Raw genomic sequence first — 19,517 nt, 5'->3', positions numbered from 1 at the left:
GCCGACGCCCTATCCTGGTGCTGGTGATTCAGTCTGCTTCTCAGGTCCTGGACTTCAGCTCTCTTCCAGTCTTCTCAAGTTAAGTTTGTTTTTTGCTAATGTTCACACTTGAGCTTGTGGGTCAATTCAGTTTCTTGTGTAATCAGCCTGCCCCTGCTGGGGCTATGCTGAATTTCCACTCCTATTTATCAGTATTTGCCAATCTGCTTTTTGTCCCTTATTAGATTGGCCTCTTTTTGCTCTGTCTCAGAATATTTCAGAGTGCTGATATAGGTGTAGAAGTCTAGAGACTTCAGGGTTAATTTTGCTATCAGAAGTGTTGGACAATATTTTTATAGGGTTTTTTGGCAGATTGCAGACAGTGTCTTTCCTTTCCTGTCCTTTTTAGTTAGCCGGGCCCCATCGTTTGCTCAGCCTATTTTCCTGCCTTTGTTTGTACTTTCATCTTGTTTCACCGTCAATACATGTGGGGGCTGTCTTTCCTTTGGGGTCTGCTCTGGGGCAGTTAGTTTTCCTCTTTTCCTGCTTTAGGCTTATGTAGCTCTCCGGTTGTGATGAGGCGTCTAGGACATCGTAGGAACACTCCACGACTGCTGCTAGTTGTGAGGTTAAGATCAGGGATCTGCAATCTGCATAGTTACCAACTTCTCTGGTTTTCTGAGACTTAGTTTGTTGTCTTTTTTTCCCTCCTCGGTGAACCATTCATAACAGAATCACCAGCCATACCGCAGATTCTAAGGTACTCAAAAGCAGGAAAGAATTGCTAAAGAAAAAAAAAAAAGTGTCAGAATTTTTTTTTTTTAATGTATTTTTTCCTCTTTTTCTCTGGGGCCGTAGGAGGATTTCTTTTTTAACTAATGGAGATTAAGCAACTGTCTGATCGTGTGGCGCAGATTGCTGCTGAAGTACAGGGAATTTCCACCTACCTTATTCAGTCACATGCTGCTGAACCCAAGATTCCTACTCCTGATGTGTTTTCTGGGGATCGGTCTAAATTTCTGAATTTTAAGAATAATTGTAAATTATTTCTTGCTTTGAAGCCTAACTCATCGGGGAGCTCTGTGCAGCAGGTTAAAATTGTCATCTCCTTGCTGCGCGGCGATCCCCAAGATTGGGCTTTTTCTCTGACACCTGAAAATCCTATTCTGACTAATGTGGATGCATTTTTTCAGGCCTTGGGGTTGTTGTATGATGAACCTAATGCCGTTGATCAAGGTGAGAGAACCCTGTTGGCATTAAACCAGGGTCAGGATCCTGCAGAGTTGTACTGTCAAAAATTCCAAAAGTGGGCGGTCCTTACTACATGGAATGATAGTGCATTGGCAGCTCTCTTTCGGAAAGGTTTGTCAGAGACCGTAAAAGATGTTATAGTGGGATTTCCTGTTCCCTCTGGTCTGGATGGCTCTATGTCATTAGCCATTCAAGTTGATCGGCGTTTACGTGAACGTAAAACTACACGGGAGGCGCTGCCACCTTTTGAACAAATGTCTGAACCTATGCAATGTGATGGGGTTTTGTCTAGGGCGCAATGTTGGGAGTTTAGAAGGCGTAATAAGCTGTGTTTTTTCTGTGGAGACGCCTCTCATACTATTTCTGTCTGCCCTAAACTAGAGAAACGTTTTGCGCACACATTTGCTGTGGGCAGTATACAACCTAAGTTCCTTTTGGCAATTACTCTGATCTGCTCCTTGTCCACATTTTCCACTAAGGCTTTTGTGGATTCAGTAGCAGCTCTGAATCTGATGGATTTGGACTTTTGCTAAACCTTGTGGTTTTTCCATGATGCCTCTGCAGACGCCTATTCCTTTGAGGGGTTTTGATGCCACTCCTTTGGCGGAGAATAAACCTCAGTTTTGGACCAAGGTCATATTGCGAGTTGCCCCAGACCACCAAGAAAATTGTACATTTTTGGTGCTGCATAATTTGCATGATACTATTGTTCTGGGGTTCCCCTGGTTGCAAGCTCATAACCCAGTTTTGGATTGGAAATCTGTGTCTGTGGTGAGTCGGGGTTGTCAGTGTTCTTAGGGACGCTCCTGTTTTCTCCACCTCTCCTCAGTCTCATGATATTCCTGATTATCTGGCTGATTTCTCTAATGTTTTTAGTGAGAGTCTGCGTCTTTGCCTCCTCATAGGAGTTATGACTGTGCAATTGAGTTGATGCCTGGGTGTAAATTTCCCAAGGGTCGGCTTTTCAACTTATCTGTACCCGAACATGATGCTATGCGATCCTATATTAAGGAGTCGTTGGAGAAGGGTCATATTAGACCATCCTCGTCACCTTTAGGCGCTGGTTTTTTTTTTTTGGCCAAGAAAGATGGTTCATTAAGACCGTGTATTGATTATCGTTCCCTTAACAAGATGATGGTTAAATATCAGTACCCGTTACCTCTGATATCTGATTTATTCTCCAGAGTTAAGAGTGCCTGCTGGTTTACTAAGCTTGACCTCAGGGGGACGTATAATCTTATTCGCATCAAGCAGGGGATGAATGGAAGACGGCGTTTAATACTCCGGAGGGACATTTTGAGTACCTGGTGATGCCTTTTGGGCTCTCTAATGCCCCTTCTGTCTTCCAGTCCTTTATGAATTATATTTTCCGAGACTTTGTTGATAAGTTTTTGATCATCTATCTGGATGATATTTTGATCTTTTCTAGTGATTGGGATTCCCATGTGGAACATGTCCGGACAGTGTTCCGGATTTTGAGGGAGAATTCCCTGTTTGTTAAGGGATCGAAGTGCCTCTTTGGCGTACAGAGGATTTCATTTTTGGGTTTTATCTTTGTCTCCATTGACTATTGAAATGGACCCGGCCAAGGTACAGGCCATTTATGATTGGGTTCAGCCTACTTCTTTGAAGGCTCTCCAGAAGTTTTTGGGTTTTTCTAATTTCTATCATAAATTTATAGGTAGTTTTTCTAGTATTGTGAAACCACTGATTGATCTGACCAAGAAGGGGGCTGTCTCAGCATTTCAGGAGCTTAAGCGGAGATTTACTTCAGCTCCAGTTTTACGGCAACCTGATGTCTCACCTCCATTTCAAGTGGAGGTGGACGCTTCTGAGATTGGTGCAGGAGCTGTTTTGTCCCAAAAGACCCTGTGACTTCTAAGATGAATCCCTGTGCCTTCTTTTCACGAAAGCTTTCCCCATCTGAATGCAACTATGATGTGGGGAATCGGGAATTGTTGGCCATGAAATGGGCATTTGAGGAGTGGAGACATTGGTTGGAGGGAGCTAGACATCAATTTGTGGTCCTCACCGATCACAAGAATCTGATTTATCTGGAGTCGGCCAAACGCTTGAATCCTAGACAGGCTAGATGGGCCTTGTTTTTCACGTGTTTTAATTTTGTGGTCTCTTTTCTTCCGGGCACTAAGAATGTTAAGGCAGACACCCTTTCTAGGAGTTTCTTTGCTGATTCTCTTAATGTGACCGAGCCTACTACTATCCTAGGTGAGGGGGTAGTTCTTTCTGCCATTTCGCCCAATTTGAGACGCGCCCTGGAGGAATTTCAGGAGGATATACCTGAGCGTTGCCCTATGGGAAGATTGTTTGTTCCTGACCAGTGGAGAAAGAAAGTGATGTCTGAAGTCCATTGCTCCGCATTGGCTGGTCATCCGGGTATTTCTGGTACCAGAGATTTGGTGAGTCAGTGGTTTTGGTGGCCTGCCTTATCTCGTGATGTCAGGAATTTTGTACAGTCCTGTGGGACTTGTTCTTGGTCTAAACCCTGTTCTCATTCTAGTGGGTTGCTGATGCCCCTGCTGGTGCCCAAGAGGCCATGGACCCATATCTCAATGGATTTTATTTCTGATCTTCCTGTCTCTCAGAGAATGACTGTTATCTGGGTGATTTGTGATAGATTTTCGAAGATGGTCCATCTTGTACCACTCCCAAAGTTGCCATCTTCCGCTAAGTTGGTGCCCTTGTTTTTACAACAGGTGGTTCGGTTACACGGGATTCCTGAGAACATTGTGTCCGATAGAGGGGTCCAGTTTGCCTCCAGATTCTGGAAAACCTTTTGGTCCAATCTGGGAACTCAGTTATCCTTCTCCTCCGCGTTTCATCCCCAGACCAATGGGCAGACTGAGAGAACAAACCAGACCCTGGAGTCTTATTTAAGATGTTTTATATCTGCTGATCAAGATGATTGGGTCTCATTTTTGCCCTTGGCCGAATTTGCGCTGAACAATAGAGCTAGTTCTGCCACTCTGATGTCACCCTTTTTCTGTAATTTTGGGTTTCATCCTCGATTCTCTTCAGGGCAAGTGGAATCTTCGTCCTCCCCAGGTGTGGACACCGTGGTTGTGAGAATGCAGCAGATATGGGACCAAGTGGTGGATAAGTTGTCACTCTCTCAGGAAAAGGCCCAGCGTTTTTCCAACCAGCGTAGGACCATTGGTCCCCGGTTTAAAGTGGGTGATATGGTTTGGTTGTCGTCTAAGAATATTCCTATGAAGGTTGCATCTCCAAAATTTAAGCCAAGATTTATTGGACCTTATAAGATTTTGGAGATTCTTAATCCTATTTCTTTTCGATTGGCTCTTCCAGGTACGTTCAAAATCCATAACGTATTTCACAAGTCACTGTTGAAGAGGTTTGTTGAGCCAGTAGTTCCTGTGGCGGCACCTCCTGATCCTGTATTGGTTAAAGGCAATGTGGAATATGAGGTAGAGAAAATATTGGATTCTCGTTTGGTTAGACGGAGACTCCAGTATTTGGTCAAATGGAAGGGTTATGGCCAGGAGGATAATTCTTGGGTCTCTGCCTCTGATATTCATGCCGATAAATTTGTTCGTGCTTTTCATCGGGCCCATCCTGATCGGCCTGGTGGCATAGATGAGGGTTCGGTGACCCCTCCTCAAGGGGGGGTACTGTTATGAACTCATTTTCGGCTCCACCAGTTGAGAATTCCCCTTCCGTTCTCCCTCTGGTGGTGACAGGAGGTAGTGAGGTTGGTTTAAGTGGTAGTGATCTCCACCTGATGAGGAAGATAACGATAGGATCTCTGGAGTATCAGACTTGATATAAGACAGCCGATGCCCTATCCTGGTGCTGGTGATTCAGTCTGCTTCTCAGGTCCTGGACTTCAGCTCTCTTCCAGTCTTCTCAAGTTAAGTTTGTTTTTTGCTAATGTTCACACTTGCGCTTGTGGGTCAATTCAGTTTCTTGTGTAATCATCCTGCTCCTGCTGGGGCTATGCTGAATTTCCACTCAGTATTTGCCAATCTACTTTTTGTCCCTTATTAGATTGGCCTCTTTTTGCTCTGTCTCAGAATATTTCAGAGTGCTGATATAGGTGTAGAAGTCTAGAGACTTCAGGGTTAATTTTGCTATCAGAAGTGTTGGACAATATTTTTGTAGGGTTTTTTGGCAGATTGCAGACAGTGTCTTTCCTTTCTTGTCCTTTTTAGTTAGCCGGGCCCCATCGTTTGCTCAATGTGAAGCATAAAAAAGAAGAAATATGCAGCACTCACCGATGTAGCTGAAAAACTGTGAGTCTTTATTTCACATAATTTCCATCAAATGTGTGGACATGCAGGACATAGAGGACCCGTAGAAGCGAGTAATCGCGAAACGGCCGTTGTCCGACACCTCCCTCCCCTAGCATTCCTCTACGTCCTGCATGTCCACACATTTGATGGAAATTATGTGAAATAAAGACGCACAGTTTTTCGGCTACATAGGTGAGTGCTGCATATTTCTTCTTTTTTTTTGCTTCACATTGAAATATTCATGTTTTTTCATGCAAGCACCTCCATTTTTTGACTGAATTATATGCCGCAATACTTCAGATAAATAGCTCCGTCTGGTAATGTGGTGATTTGTGTGCCCTAGTATGCCGTTCATCTGTTTGCTCTTTGCTGGGACCCATCGTTTGCTCAGCCTATTTTCCTGCCTTTGTCTGTACTTTCATCTTGTTTCACCGTCAATACATGTGGGGGGCTGTCTTTCCTTTGGGGTCTGCTCTGGGGCAGTTAGTTTTCCACTTTTCCTGCTTTAGGCTTATGTAGCTCTCCGGTTGTGACGAGGTGTCTAGGACCATTGTAGGAACGCTCCACGACTGCTGCTAGTTGTGCGGTTAAGATCAGGGATCTGCAATCTGCATAGTGACCAACTTCTCTGGTTTTCTGAGACTTAGCTTGTTGTCTTTTTTTCCCTCCTCGCTGACCCATTCATAACAGACTTCCCTGTCTGAGTGCAGGAATGGAGATAAGACTGGCTCAAAGAGTGGAATTACTCTCTTCCGGTTATAGTATACCTGTTACGCATCTTTCTTGGATCCTGGCTTTGCTCCCCTCACCCTGGTCTGCTGAACTCTGTGGTGCTCCGCTTCAGGCTTTGCAGATGCCCCGTCATGATCATCTGCCTGGGCCAATATAAAGCCTACCAAGACACACACCTATTAGGACTTTCAAATGCTCAGGAGTCCTATGTGCCTGCGGTCTCCAGAACCTCTGCTACCTGTTTGCAGTCTCCTGTCCTCCTGTGGTCTCCAGAACCTCTGCTACCTGTTTGCAGTCTCCTGTCCTCCTGTGGTCTCCAGAATGTCAGAACCTCTGCTACCTGTTTGTAGTCTCCTGTCCTTCTGTGGTCTCTAGAACCTCTGCTACCTGTTTGTCTTCTCCTGTCCTTCTGTGGTCTCCAGAACCTCTTCTACCTGTTTGTCGTCTCCTGTCCTTCTGTGGTCTCCAGAACGTCTGCTACATGTTTGCAGTCTCCTGTCCTCCTGTGGTCTCCTGAACCTCTGCTACCTGTTGTCGAGGTAGTTATTTTGGGAGGGCTAAATTAACCCTTCACGGTTGAGCCAGTGATTTCCAAATTATTCCAGTGTTGCTAGCAACTCAAATGACCACACGGAGACTGGGGTCTCTGTACGGGAGGATCGAGGCAGATCACTAAGCCCCTTTATTTTAGTTACATCTTTTATAATCTTTTGCTTAATTATGCAAGGTTCTCAAGCACCAATAGCATCATTTCACTTTATAAGCCAATAATATTGCAAGAAAACCGGAAACTACATATATGTCCGTATCCAAATAGAAAGTAGTATAATGGCATATTCTTCAGAGTTTAACATTCCCACCTCCCTTATCTTTGCACCTGATGAGAACAATCTGGTTTCATGACATCCCATGCCAATTATAAAAATTTATCTTACAGCAACAAAAACGGAGAAACGAAACCTTACATTGAATGGATAAAACGAAACTTCAACTCTGATTTTAGTATTAACCCTTAACATTCCCCCCTAGATAAATTTTTTTAACATATATGCAGCATCAGAGGTGCTATCCCAAGCTAACAGCTTGAGGGGTACTGGTCTTCACATGACTGATGCCGTGTTACCAGTCATGTCTGTCGCGGCGCACCCGTCCCCCCTGTATACTACAGTTCACAAATAACAATTTTTGATGACGGTGGTAGGGATCTTTTGTAGGTAGCCTTGTGCTTGGCTTCAACATCTTCATCAAGTAGCCTTTTGAGATCGGTTCAGAGAAGAGCAGGGGCAACGACACCTTTGGTATCATCATTAACTGTCTTAGTGCAGGACTTCCTAATACATACAGAAATACACCAAAGAACAAGTTTTAGTATCACATATGCAACAAGGATACAGGCAGCAATGTGTAACAAGCTCTGTAAGATCCCAGCTATCCAGCCCCCAATTCCCTTAAATCAACTGGCTGGATTGAGAAAGGAGAAGGTGTCTGACCACCAACTGTCCTTAGTACGATCATTATCTTTATCGTATTGATTTGAGTCATTGAATATCTTCTAACTTTAACTTTTAACTTCTACCAATAATAATATGGAAAAATGCGGAAAACCAAAACATTATGTCCCTTCATTTGCTATTGGCTTGTTGGGTGATGAGGAGAACTTGATAGAGACCGTCATACAAGGGTTCTAGTCCGTGCTTCCTGACATGCCTCTTCACGACTACCAAATCACCAGGCTTCAGGTTATGACAAGTGCCGGTTTCTGCTGAATCTGGAAAAGAAAAGGAAACTAGAACATAGGTGTTAGCAAGATTTTTACTAAGCTGAATAACACATTGAACAGCACGGTCAGTCTCTTGTGATAACTGCTGAGGCTGGAAATTTACAACTGGGGACCTAGCACCAAACAATATCTCGTATGGGGACAGGCCATGTTTTACAATAGGGGTTATACGAATGTGGTATAGTACAATGGGTAGGAGCTCTGGCCATGGAGCCGTAGTCTCCTGCATCATTTTTGGTCAATTGTCCCTTCAGTGTGCCATTCAGCCTCTCAACTTCTCCACTGGATTGTGGGTGGTACGGATTATGGAGGGCTACAGTGGATCCAAGCATTGTCAGAGCTTCTTGGTACACATGAGAAGAAAAGGCCGGGCCTTGATCACTTTCAACAACTTCTGGAACCCCATATCTGCATATGACTTCCATCACCGGTTTCTTCGCTGTGGTCTTTGCAGTCATGTTGGTAACAGGGAATGCTTCCAACTGGAGAAACGGGGCCCAGTAGAATTTTTGCACCAGTGCGAGGGCCTGATTCTTTCCTCGATGTGTAGGCCCATGTGGCAATAGCAGGGTACATCCGCTTAGGGAGACACACAAGTCGCTCCTTTTTCCAGAGACCATTATCCATACGTGCCCCATCAGTCTTCCATTGCTTCACCTTTTCCTTTGGAGACATTCTCTCCATCGTCAATAAGCGGTCTCGCGGGGTCCGAGAGAAAACTTCAGTCTGTTGTAGATCATCAGGTTCTTGTAGGGTCAATGCTTCTTGTAATTGTTTACGTTGAGAGCGTGTGGTCACCATAGTTGGTATGGTTGGCTCAACGGGTAAGAGAGCAGCGGCTTTTGCTTGCATATCCGCAAATGTGTTGCCAACAGTCTGTGGACTGGTCCTAGGACTGTGCGCCTTAATTTTGATAACAGCCACCTGAGTAGGTAATTTTATCGAGTCCATGAGGGCTTTAACAGCTTCAGCATTTTTCACTGGGGTTCCGGCAGTAGTAATAAACCCTCGATTGGCCCATAGAGCCCCAAAATCATGAGCAATACCAAATACATACCGTGAGTCCGTGTATATATTAGCCCGTCTGTTCTTGGCCAAAGTACATGCAGTAGACAGAGCCTGGAGTTCTGCTTCTTGTGCTGACTGTGAGGGCGGGAGTACAACTGCGTGCACTACAGTGTCCTCTGTGGTAACAGCGTATCCGGTGTGGAATCTCCCAAACTCGTCAGCATATCTTGAACCATCCATCTATAACACCAGATCAGGATTTGGGAGTGGGTTCTCACTGACATTTGGTGGAGTAGCTGTTTCTTCAGTCAGAAGTTGGGAACAATCATGTTGGAGGTAATCCTCATCACTGCCATCTTTCCTTATAGTTCATTATACCGTCTTTCAAGGCATTGTAAAGGGGTTGCATTATGCGGGATTTATCCGGTATCCACTGACAACAATAAGTGCATAAGAAAACGCTGGAGTTCAGTTTCATCTTTTGGGAAAGGAAGGGAGCTGACAGCTATTTTTCTTTCTTCTGCGAGGTGTCTGGCACCCTGAAGGAGACAGTGACCCAAGAATATCACTTGACCAAGGCAGAACTGAAGCTTCGAGGCCGAAACCCGACAGTTCAGTGCTGCCAGATGCTTAAGGAGGCTAACAATGGCAGAAATGGCAAAAGACACCTGCTCATATTTTTTTTTGCAACCTGGTTTGGACTGTTTTGGGCCCCTTGTGACATAACTGTCCATGTTAACTGTCGCCCTGATAAGTGAATGCAAATAGACACTGGCAGTCTGGGTGTAACGGAATGCTATAGAAGGCATTGGTAAGATCAATAACTGTAAACCAAGCAGCATCCTGGGGTATTTGGGACAAAAGAGTATGAGGATTAGGCACCAGGTTTGAGAAACACTTTTACTGGTTCTACAGGCATTCTCCCTATATCATTTGGCCCTTTTGACCTGATTTTAGATAGTATCTCTGAGAGGTATGGGGTGAGTCATTGATCCTCAAGAAATATTGGGGATGGATCTGAGCCTATCAAGGCCATCATAACTGTGGGAAAGGCATGCAAAATACAAATTTCCTCACTGTCTTCATCTACATAGGGATTATATAACAAAAAAAACCATCTGACCATCATCTTGGAATTGTATTCTGGAGCGGAACTGTGATAATTAATCTACCCCTAGTAAATTTACAGAACATGTGGGAGAGATCACAAACTGAGCAGTAACGAGAATTAGCAGGGAGGGGCTGAGGAGCAGGGTTCCCACTAGCTGAAGTCGAGGAAGGGGGGGCAAGAGTTTGCTGTGTGGGCTGAAGGGCACACTGTGTGCTCGCAGCTGCGGTGGGGGCTAGAGGCTGCTGTTTGCTCTTTTTTTTTTTTTTTTTTTTTCTCCTGAACAGAGCAGGTTAAAGTGTTCTGAAAACTTTTTTTTTTTTTTTTTTCTGGAGCTGGTAAATGGAAGGGGTGGCTACTCATAACCACTAGCAATAACGGGGACTAAGGCTGCCGGCAGATGATAATAGGTGCCATTAGCAAAGATGGGGGCTGCGACTCTGGGTCTCCTTGTACAATTGTCATCTAGCAGGGAGACCTCTTCTTTCAAATCATCACTTTTAACTATTTCCCTGACACATTAATATCAATCTTAGTTCCTTCGTAACCAATCACATTCTCACAGCACAGTCACTTTCTTGAACCACAATACATTCCGTCTTTGCCATAATAATAGACAATTTTTCCTTCTTCAACATAACAGTAACAGAAACAATCAGAATTCACTTGCTGTTCAATTTCCACATAACCTTCATTATACAATTCATGTGCCAAGCCACGGAATTCCTCAGCGCCTTTAAGTAATCCATCATCAGTCAACCTTATAACTCCTTCATCCCATAGCGTAGGCTGCAACCTCCCGCCCTTAGGAAATCCCAGAATCAAAAATATTTTTCCTGCATTCCTGACACATTTCTTTCCTCGTCTTTGAATCATAAGACTAACAGTATCTGATCCTTCACACAATTCCAAACTTTTCTTTTTCTTCCACAGAAACATAATTCTCTCCTTTAGAGCTAAATATCCTTACTTCAGTTGTGCACAATACTGGAGTAGCCGTCTCCGTTTGTTCCACAGGGTCAACCCCCTCTGGGAAGCCCAAAATTCGCGGTACTCAGTGAAAGGAGGAGGGCGTCTCAGACTATCCCTCCGGACACCTCTGGTTATATATATCTTTCTATATATACCTGATTTACGTATCCTACCCAGTCTTCGATCACATGACCACGCCTGATAACTAACAATGACCAGGAATTCAGGATATTTTGACTATAAAGAGAGTCACAATCACTGGTCAATCCGGGGTGTCCGTCCCTTATGAGGTACGGTTCGAGCACTGGGCCCCCAACGGGACTACACCTCTATATGATTCCACCGATGAATCACCCCACCAGGGGACAAACCTCAGATCCTCTTTGCAGCAACAAGCACAGGAAAACCACACCAACGGTCAGTCTGAACAGTATAACTGCCAACTTACCATGGTTGTGGGGGGGTGATCAGTCCCAATTTTCCAGCACCTGTGTCCGCTCCGAGAGTCCTTTGTCTTGTTGTCCTCCGGGGGCAGAGGCGTCCCTATTCAGGGGCCCCACATTGCGCGCCACTGTCGAGGTAGTTATTTTGGGAGGGCTAAATTAACCCTTCACGGTTGAGCCAGTGATTTCCAAATTATTCCAGTGTTGCTAGCAACTCAAATGACCACACGGAGACTGGGGTCTCTGTACGGGAGGATCGAGGCAGATCACTAAGCCCCTTTATTTTAGTTACATCTTTTATAATCTTTTGCTTAATTATGCAAGGTTCTCAAGTACCAATAGCATCATTTCACTTTATAAGCCAATAATATTGCAAGAAAACCGGAAACTACATATATGTCCGTATCCAAATAGAAAGTAGTAAAATGGCATATTCTTCAGAGTTTAACATTCCCACCTCCCTTATCTTTGCACCTGATGAGAACAATCTGGTTTCATGACATCCCATGCCAATTATAAAAATTTATCTTACAGCAACAAAAACGGAGAAACGAAACCTTACATTGAATGGATAAAATGAAACTTCAACTCTGATTTTAGTATTAACCCTTAACACTGTTTGCAGTCTCCTGTCCGCCTGTGGTCTCCAGAATGGCAGAACCTCTGCTACCTGTTTGCAGTCTCCTGTCCTCCTGTGGTCTCCAGAATGGCAGAACCTTGGCTACCTGTTTGCAGTCTCCTGTCCTCCTGTGGTCTCCAGAATGGCAGAACCTCTGCTACCTGTTTGCAGTCTCCTGTCCTTCTGTCGTCTCCTGTCCTTCTGTGGTCTCCAGAACGTCTGCTACCTGTTTGCAGTCTCCTGTCCTCCTGCGGTCTCCAGAACCTCTGCTCCTTTTGAATAGGGGGAAGGGAAAGATATGGAGTGTAAACAAAATGTAATTTTTATTAACTAAAGAAAAATAATGTGATTTAATAACAGTTTTCATACATCATTTAGATGTACAAAAGGTCACAGCTATGGGTTGTATAAAATAGATATGACAGGCTCAAACCCCAACTTAGGTGCTCTGGGAAAAAACAAGACTAAAGTATAGGAGTAACCCCGGCACACTAATAACATGAAAGTAAAGTCTTCTCAACGACAGTCTTTAATTGTTGTGATTTTATTGATTGTGAAAAAAAGGGTGGTGTTACAATCCAAAAAAGGGTGGTGTTACAATCCAACGTTTCAGCTCTACTTCTCGAGCTTTCATCAGGGATATGACTACAATATATACAATAAAAGAACAAAAATCAATAAATAAACTTTATAAAGTATTATAAAACCAAAAATCTAGTGATAGGTGATACATAAGGTGGGGACAGTGTCATACATCCTTTGTGAAGGTGTGTATGGATCTATAATGATGTGAGGCCAGTGAGTATGTATTGTGGTGTGATACGGTGAACATGTGAGAGGTTGAACAGAGGAATAGAGTGAAGGTGTAAGGAGTTGAAAAGCATGAATGTGTAGGTAGTGTTGAGAAAGGGCATTAGGGGACAGTGAAGTGGAGTGGGAATAAAAGTGAGGTCATCTAAGGAGGCAGTGTGTAAGGGGTGCTCTTGGAAATGTTAAGGCATAAGGTATAAATACCTAGATCCTTGGTTTTGAGGTGTGTGTATAAGTGGTATAGGTTTGCCTTTGTAATCCAGCTGCTGGAACGGTACCTATAGTAACCACTGAGAAAGGGTATAGGTTAAGGAATAGCAAGGTATATAGAAAGAAAAGATATAAAAGACAGTTTTAGGGGTCACATACCGATGTGTAGGGTCAGCACGTGACTCCCGTCCTAAGGACAAAAAAGCAGGTCAATAAGCTGAGATGGAGAAAGGAAACCCAGTCTATGAAGACTGTAGGGCACCATTACCTTGTGTCCTAAATCTAGTCAGGTGTGGAGGAGGCCGGAAGTGCATGTGGCTTAGTGCAGTGATGTTAAATACTGTCAAGCACTTCCTGATTGGGTGGGGAAGGGGCGGGAATGGGGGGGAAGGGCCATCGCCATCTTAGTGAGGTCAAAAATGTCTGAATGAATGTACTGAGCATGTGCAGGGCGGGGATAGAGAATGAGCATGTTTTGACTTGACAGGAAGTGATGGTGGCAGTCGCCATCTTGGTGAGGTCAAAAAATGTCAGAATGAATGTACTGAGCATGTGCAGGGCGGGGATAGAGAATGAACATGTTTTGACTTGACAGGAAGTGATGTTGGCAGTCGCCATCTTGGTGAGGTCAAAAATGTCAGAATGAATGTACTGAGCAGGTGCGAGCCATCCAGGAAGTGAAGTAAAAAAGGGAGGGTTGTGAGGAAATGTCACATGCATACAGGCGGCCATTTTAACGGTGGGACTGTGCTGAATTCATGCACGGTGATAATTTCAGTGCTGGTTGTGCCTATCAGGTTTCAGAGAAACTTCCTTTTCCTGCCTAAAAACAAAGAAAGGTAATTAGAGCAAGGTTTACATACAAAGAGAAAAATGGCGTTCATATTAACACACTTATGTCAGAAATATCTCCTATAAACCAAAAACCCTTGTGTAGGAAAAGAACTTATTTGGTAGTGATTTTAAACTCCTGATGAAAAACAAAAATAATTCACTATGAAGTGGAATTTAGAAGGGATTAATAATACATTTCAGATTCTCTATTGAGACCGTGTGGATGGAGGGTATTTAGGTGATATATCCAATACGCTTCACGCTCTTTGAGCGTTTGGATTCTATTACCCCCTCGTCTGGGTACAGGGATTTGTTCGATAACCTGAAATTTCAGTTGGCTTACAGAGTGTCTATTTTCCACAAAATGGGCAGGAATTGGTAAAAGTGTGTTCTCACACCGGATGGTTGATTTATGTTTGGAAATGCGGTCTTTCACATGCTGGGTGGTTTCCCCAACGTATCCTAGGCCGCATGGGCATTTGATTAAATAGACGACAAAATTTGAGTTGCAGGTAAAATAGCCATTGATCTTGTACCGTTTGCCGGACCTCGGATGGGTGAATGAATCGCCTTTACTAACATTCGTGCATTGTGCGCAACCCAAACAAGGGAAGGTTCCGTTGTGCACCGTGCTAAATGTCTTCTGCCTGAATGTCTTGAAGTGGGAGCCCACGTCGGCTCTAACCAAAGTGTTTTTTAGGTTCTGAACCCGCTTATGGCAGATGAGAGGAGGATTTTGGAAATTTTCAATCCCTGGGTAAGCCTTTTCTAGTAGGGGCCAGTGTTCAAGGACTGCTTTTTTGATCAGAGGAGAGAACGGGTGATAGGTGTTGATGAACTTAACCCTATTCTCTACATCACAGTCACGTTGGGTAATTCTGGTTTGTTGTTCAGTGTTAATTTTGGGGTATCCTCTTGTTTGAAACTTTTCAGTCATCTCGTCATGTCTCATTTGCCTGATATCAGGTGTTGAGACTATGCGGTCAATTCTGTCATGTTGGGATTTAGGTAGAGCTATCTTCACGTGTCTTGGGTGACAACTGGACCAGTGTAGTAGACTATTACGGTCTGTAGGTTTGATGTAAAGGTCACTTGTAAGGGTGCCAGAGTCAGTTTTAGAGATCATGGTGTCAAGGAAACTGACAGACTGTGTGTTGGAATGTGAGGTAAAGGTTAGGTTCGGTATACTCTGGTTGAGGTCATGTACAAAATCTGTGAGGCTATTGGTGTCACCTGTCCATACACAAAAGATGTCGTCTATGTATCTGAGCCAGGTAAGAGCATGTTTTCTATATAGATGATGTGTGTAGACAAAGTCAGCCTCAAATTTACACATGAAGATGTTAGCGTACGGGGGGGCTACATTCGCCCCCATCGCGGTACCCCGTGCCTGAAGGTAGAATTGGTCCTCAAAGAGGAAATAGTTGTTGTTGAGGACCAATTTGAGTGTATCGGTACAGAACAATTTCTGGGGTTCGCTAAGAGAGGATTGTAAATCTAGGAACCATCTGACAGCCTCGATGCCAAGATCGTGATCTATACTAGTATATAGGCTGTTGACGTCTAGGCTGGCTAATAAACAAAAGGAAGGAATGTCATGGAGGGTTCTAACGTGGTTCAGAAAATCACCGGTGTCTTTGAGATAAGATGGAATTTTTGGTACTAGTGGAGTGAGGATCTTTTCCAAGGTTATTGACAGGGGTGAGAGGATAGAGTCGGTAGATGCCACTATGGGTCTACCGGGGGGCTTTTCCAAATTTTTATGTATTTTGGGGACTATATAAATGACTGGAGTTATGGGACTTTGTTTGTGCAAATACTCTGCCAGTTTAGAATCAATTGTACCCAAATTTAAGTGGAAGTTGATCAAATTGTCTATCTTTCTCTCTATGGAGTAGATAGGATTCATGGGGATGGGTCTGTATGTCGTGACGTCAGAGAGTTGTCTCTGGATTTCAGACAGATAGTATTTCTTATCCAGTACTACAATGGAGCCACCTTTATCAGCAGGCTTTATGACAATGTCCTTGTTGTTTTTAAGACTTTTCAGTGCTAATGATTCTTCTCTATTAAGGTTATGCTTAAGGTGGTATTTACCATGTTTGATTTCATCTATATACTTATCCACAGAAGCATTAACAAGTGAAATATACGTCTCGACAGGATGATAGAGGCGAGGTGGTTGAAACGTGCTCGGGATCTTGAGTCCGAGATCTTTAAGAATAAACGTCTCTTGGGTGCTGGTTCCCGAGGAGAAAGGTACCTGGTTGGTGTTTATGTCTCCGCCATCTTTGTCAAAATGTACCTTAAGTCTCAAAGAGCGGTAAATACGATTTAACTCTTGGTGTACGAGGAACGGATCAAAGGAGGGAGTGGGACAGAATGAGAGGCCCCTCTGGAGAACTCGGATCTCGGCAGGTGAGAGACAATAGGTAGAGATGTTGAAGACAAGATTGTTCTTACCTGAGATCGAGTATTGGGGCGTGTATCCCTCTGGGGGTCCTCGTCTGTTTTTTCTTCTTCCTCCTCGTCTGAAACTGTGTTTGGAGGTGCCGGGGGTTTCTTGCGCGGGTCGAACAAAGACTTGGGCGGTTTCCCACCACGTCCTCCTCTGCCGCCTCGTCCAACTTGACCACCATCCGAACCTGAAGAACCTGATGAGCCATATCGGTTTCTGTAGGGGGGACCATCTGGAAGTGTGGTATACCGCCATCTATAGACCTGGTTTTTGAGATAGTCGTCCTGGTCTCTCAGAAACTTGTTCTTTTTTCGTGTTTTCAGTTCATTGGTGTAGTCTTGTAGAGTTTTGTTGGCTCTTGCCTTAAGGCTAGCGAGATCTATTGGAGAAAGGGTGTTAGTCAACTGATTTTCGATAGCAGCAACCTGATCTTTCACCTTCTGTATATTCTCCTGGAGAAATTTGATGGTCAACACCATTAAATCTATAGAGCACTTATTTAGAATATTTTCAAAAAGTTGACAATATTCCTCATTGTCACTGAAGAGTGTTGGTCGTAACGAGACCCTGAGTCCCCTCGGAATCCGCTGTGCCTTCGTGTATTGAGCTAAAGTATACGCATGCAATTCAAAAGATGAAAGTTTCTTCAATTCCTTTTCATAATCCCTCGATTTCACCTCACGGGTAGGGATATTCAGGAAATTGTCAGTTTCTCTGACTGTAGAAAGAATACTAGATCTTTCTTTTTCGTTGAAGGAGAAGACACCGAAGGAGGCCATGAAAAATTGAGAAAATATGGTTTAGAGGGGGAGACAACTGTCTAAAATAGATCAAATATAAAATAGATATGACAGGCTCAAACCCCAACTTAGGTGCTCTGGGAAAAAAACAAGACTAAAGTATAGGAGTAACCCCGGCACACTAATAACATGAAAGTAAAGTCTTCTCAACGACAGTCTTTAATTGTTGTGATTTTATTGATTGTGAAAAAAAGGGTGGTGTTACAATCCAAAAAAGGGTGGTGTTACAATCCAACGTTTCAGCTCTACTTCTCGAGCTTTCATCAGGGATATGACTACAATATATACAATAAAAGAACAAAAATCAATAAATAAACTTTATAAAGTATTATAAAACCAAAAATCTAGTGATAGGTGATACATAAGGTGGGGACAGTGTCATACATCCTTTGTGAAGGTGTGTATGGATCTATAATGATGTGAGGCCAGTGAGTATGTATTGTGGTGTGATACGGTGAACATGTGAGAGGTTGAACAGAGGAATAGAGTGAAGGTGTAAGGAGTTGAAAAGCATGAATGTGTAGGTAGTGTTGAGAAAGGGCATTAGGGGACAGTGAAGTGGAGTGGGAATAAAAGTGAGGTCATCTAAGGAGGCAGTGTGTAAGGGGTGCTCTTGGAAATGTTAAGGCATAAGGTATAAATACCTAGATCCTTGGTTTTGAGGTGTGTGTATAAGTGGTATAGGTTTGCCTTTGTAATCCAGCTGCTGGAACGGTACCTATAGTAACCACTGAGAAAGGGTATAGGTTAAGGAATAGCAAGGTATATAGAAAGAAAAGATATAAAAGACAGTTTTAGGGGTCACATACCGATGTGTAGGGTCAGCACGTGACTCCCGTCCTAAGGACAAAAAAGCAGGTCAATAAGCTGAGATGGAGAAAGGAAACCCAGTCTATGAAGACTGTAGGGCACCATTACCTTGTGTCCTAAATCTAGTCAGGTGTGGAGGAGGCCGGAAGTGCATGTGGCTTAGTGCAGTGATGTTAAATACTGTCAAGCACTTCCTGATTGGGTGGGGAAGGGGCGGGAATGGGGGGGAAGGGCCATCGCCATCTTAGTGAGGTCAAAAATATCTGAATGAATGTACTGAGCATGTGCAGGGCGGGGATAGAGAATGAGCATGCTTTGACTTGACAGGAAGTGATGGTGGCAGTCGCCATCTTGGTGAGGTCAAAAAATGTCAGAATGAATGTACTGAGCATGTGCAGGGCGGGGATAGAGAATGAACATGTTTTGACTTGACAGGAAGTGATGTTGGCAGTCGCCATCTTGGTGAGGTCAAAAATGTCAGAATGAATGTACTGAGCAGGTGCGAGCCATCCAGGAAGTGAAGTAAAAAAGGGAGGGTTGTGAGGAAATGTCACATGCATACAGGCGGCCATTTTAACGGTGGGACTGTGCTGAATTCATGCACGGTGATAATTTCAGTGCTGGTTGTGCCTATCAGGTTTCAGAGAAACTTCCTTTTCCTGCCTAAAAACAAAGAAAGGTAATTAGAGCAAGGTTTACATACAAAGAGTAAAATGGCGTTCATATTAACACACTTATGTCAGAAATATCTCCTATAAACCAAAAACCCTTGTGTAGGAAAAGAACTTATTTGGTAGTGATTTTAAACTCCTGATGAAAAACAAAAATAATTCACTCTGAAGTGGAATTTAGAAGGGATTAATAATACATTTCAGATTCTCTATTGAGACCGTGTGGATGGAGGGTGTTTAGGTGATATATCCAATACGCTTCACGCTCTTTGAGCGTTTGGATTCTATTACCCCCTCGTATGGGTACAGGGATTTGTTTGATAACCTGAAATTTCAGTTGGCTTACAGAGTGTCTATTTTCTACAAAATGGGCAGGAATTGGTAAAAGTGTGTTCTCACACCGGATGGTTGATTTATGTTTGGAGATGCGGTCTTTCACATGCTGGGTGGTTTCCCCAACGTATCCTAGGCCGCATGGGCATTTGATTAAATAGACGACAAAATTTGAGTTGCAGGTAAAATAGCCATTGATCTTGTACCGTTTGCCGGACCTCGGATGGGTGAATGAATCGCCTTTACTAACATTTGTGCATTGTGCGCAACCCAAACAAGGGAAGGTTCCGTTGCGCACCGTGCTAAATGTCTTCTGCCTGAATGTCTTGAAGTGGGAGCCCACGTCGGCTCTAACCAAAGTGTTTTTTAGGTTCTGAACCCGCTTATGGCAGATGAGAGGAGGATTTTGGAAATTTTCAATCCCCGGGTAA

Source organism: Dendrobates tinctorius, unplaced genomic scaffold, assembly GCF_039654945.1.
Source record: "Dendrobates tinctorius isolate UK_male_01 unplaced genomic scaffold, ASM3965494v1 ptg000059l, whole genome shotgun sequence".
In the NCBI taxonomy this organism is placed as follows: Eukaryota; Metazoa; Chordata; class Amphibia; order Anura; family Dendrobatidae; genus Dendrobates; species Dendrobates tinctorius.
Note: the sequence above shows the minus strand (reverse complement) of the source record.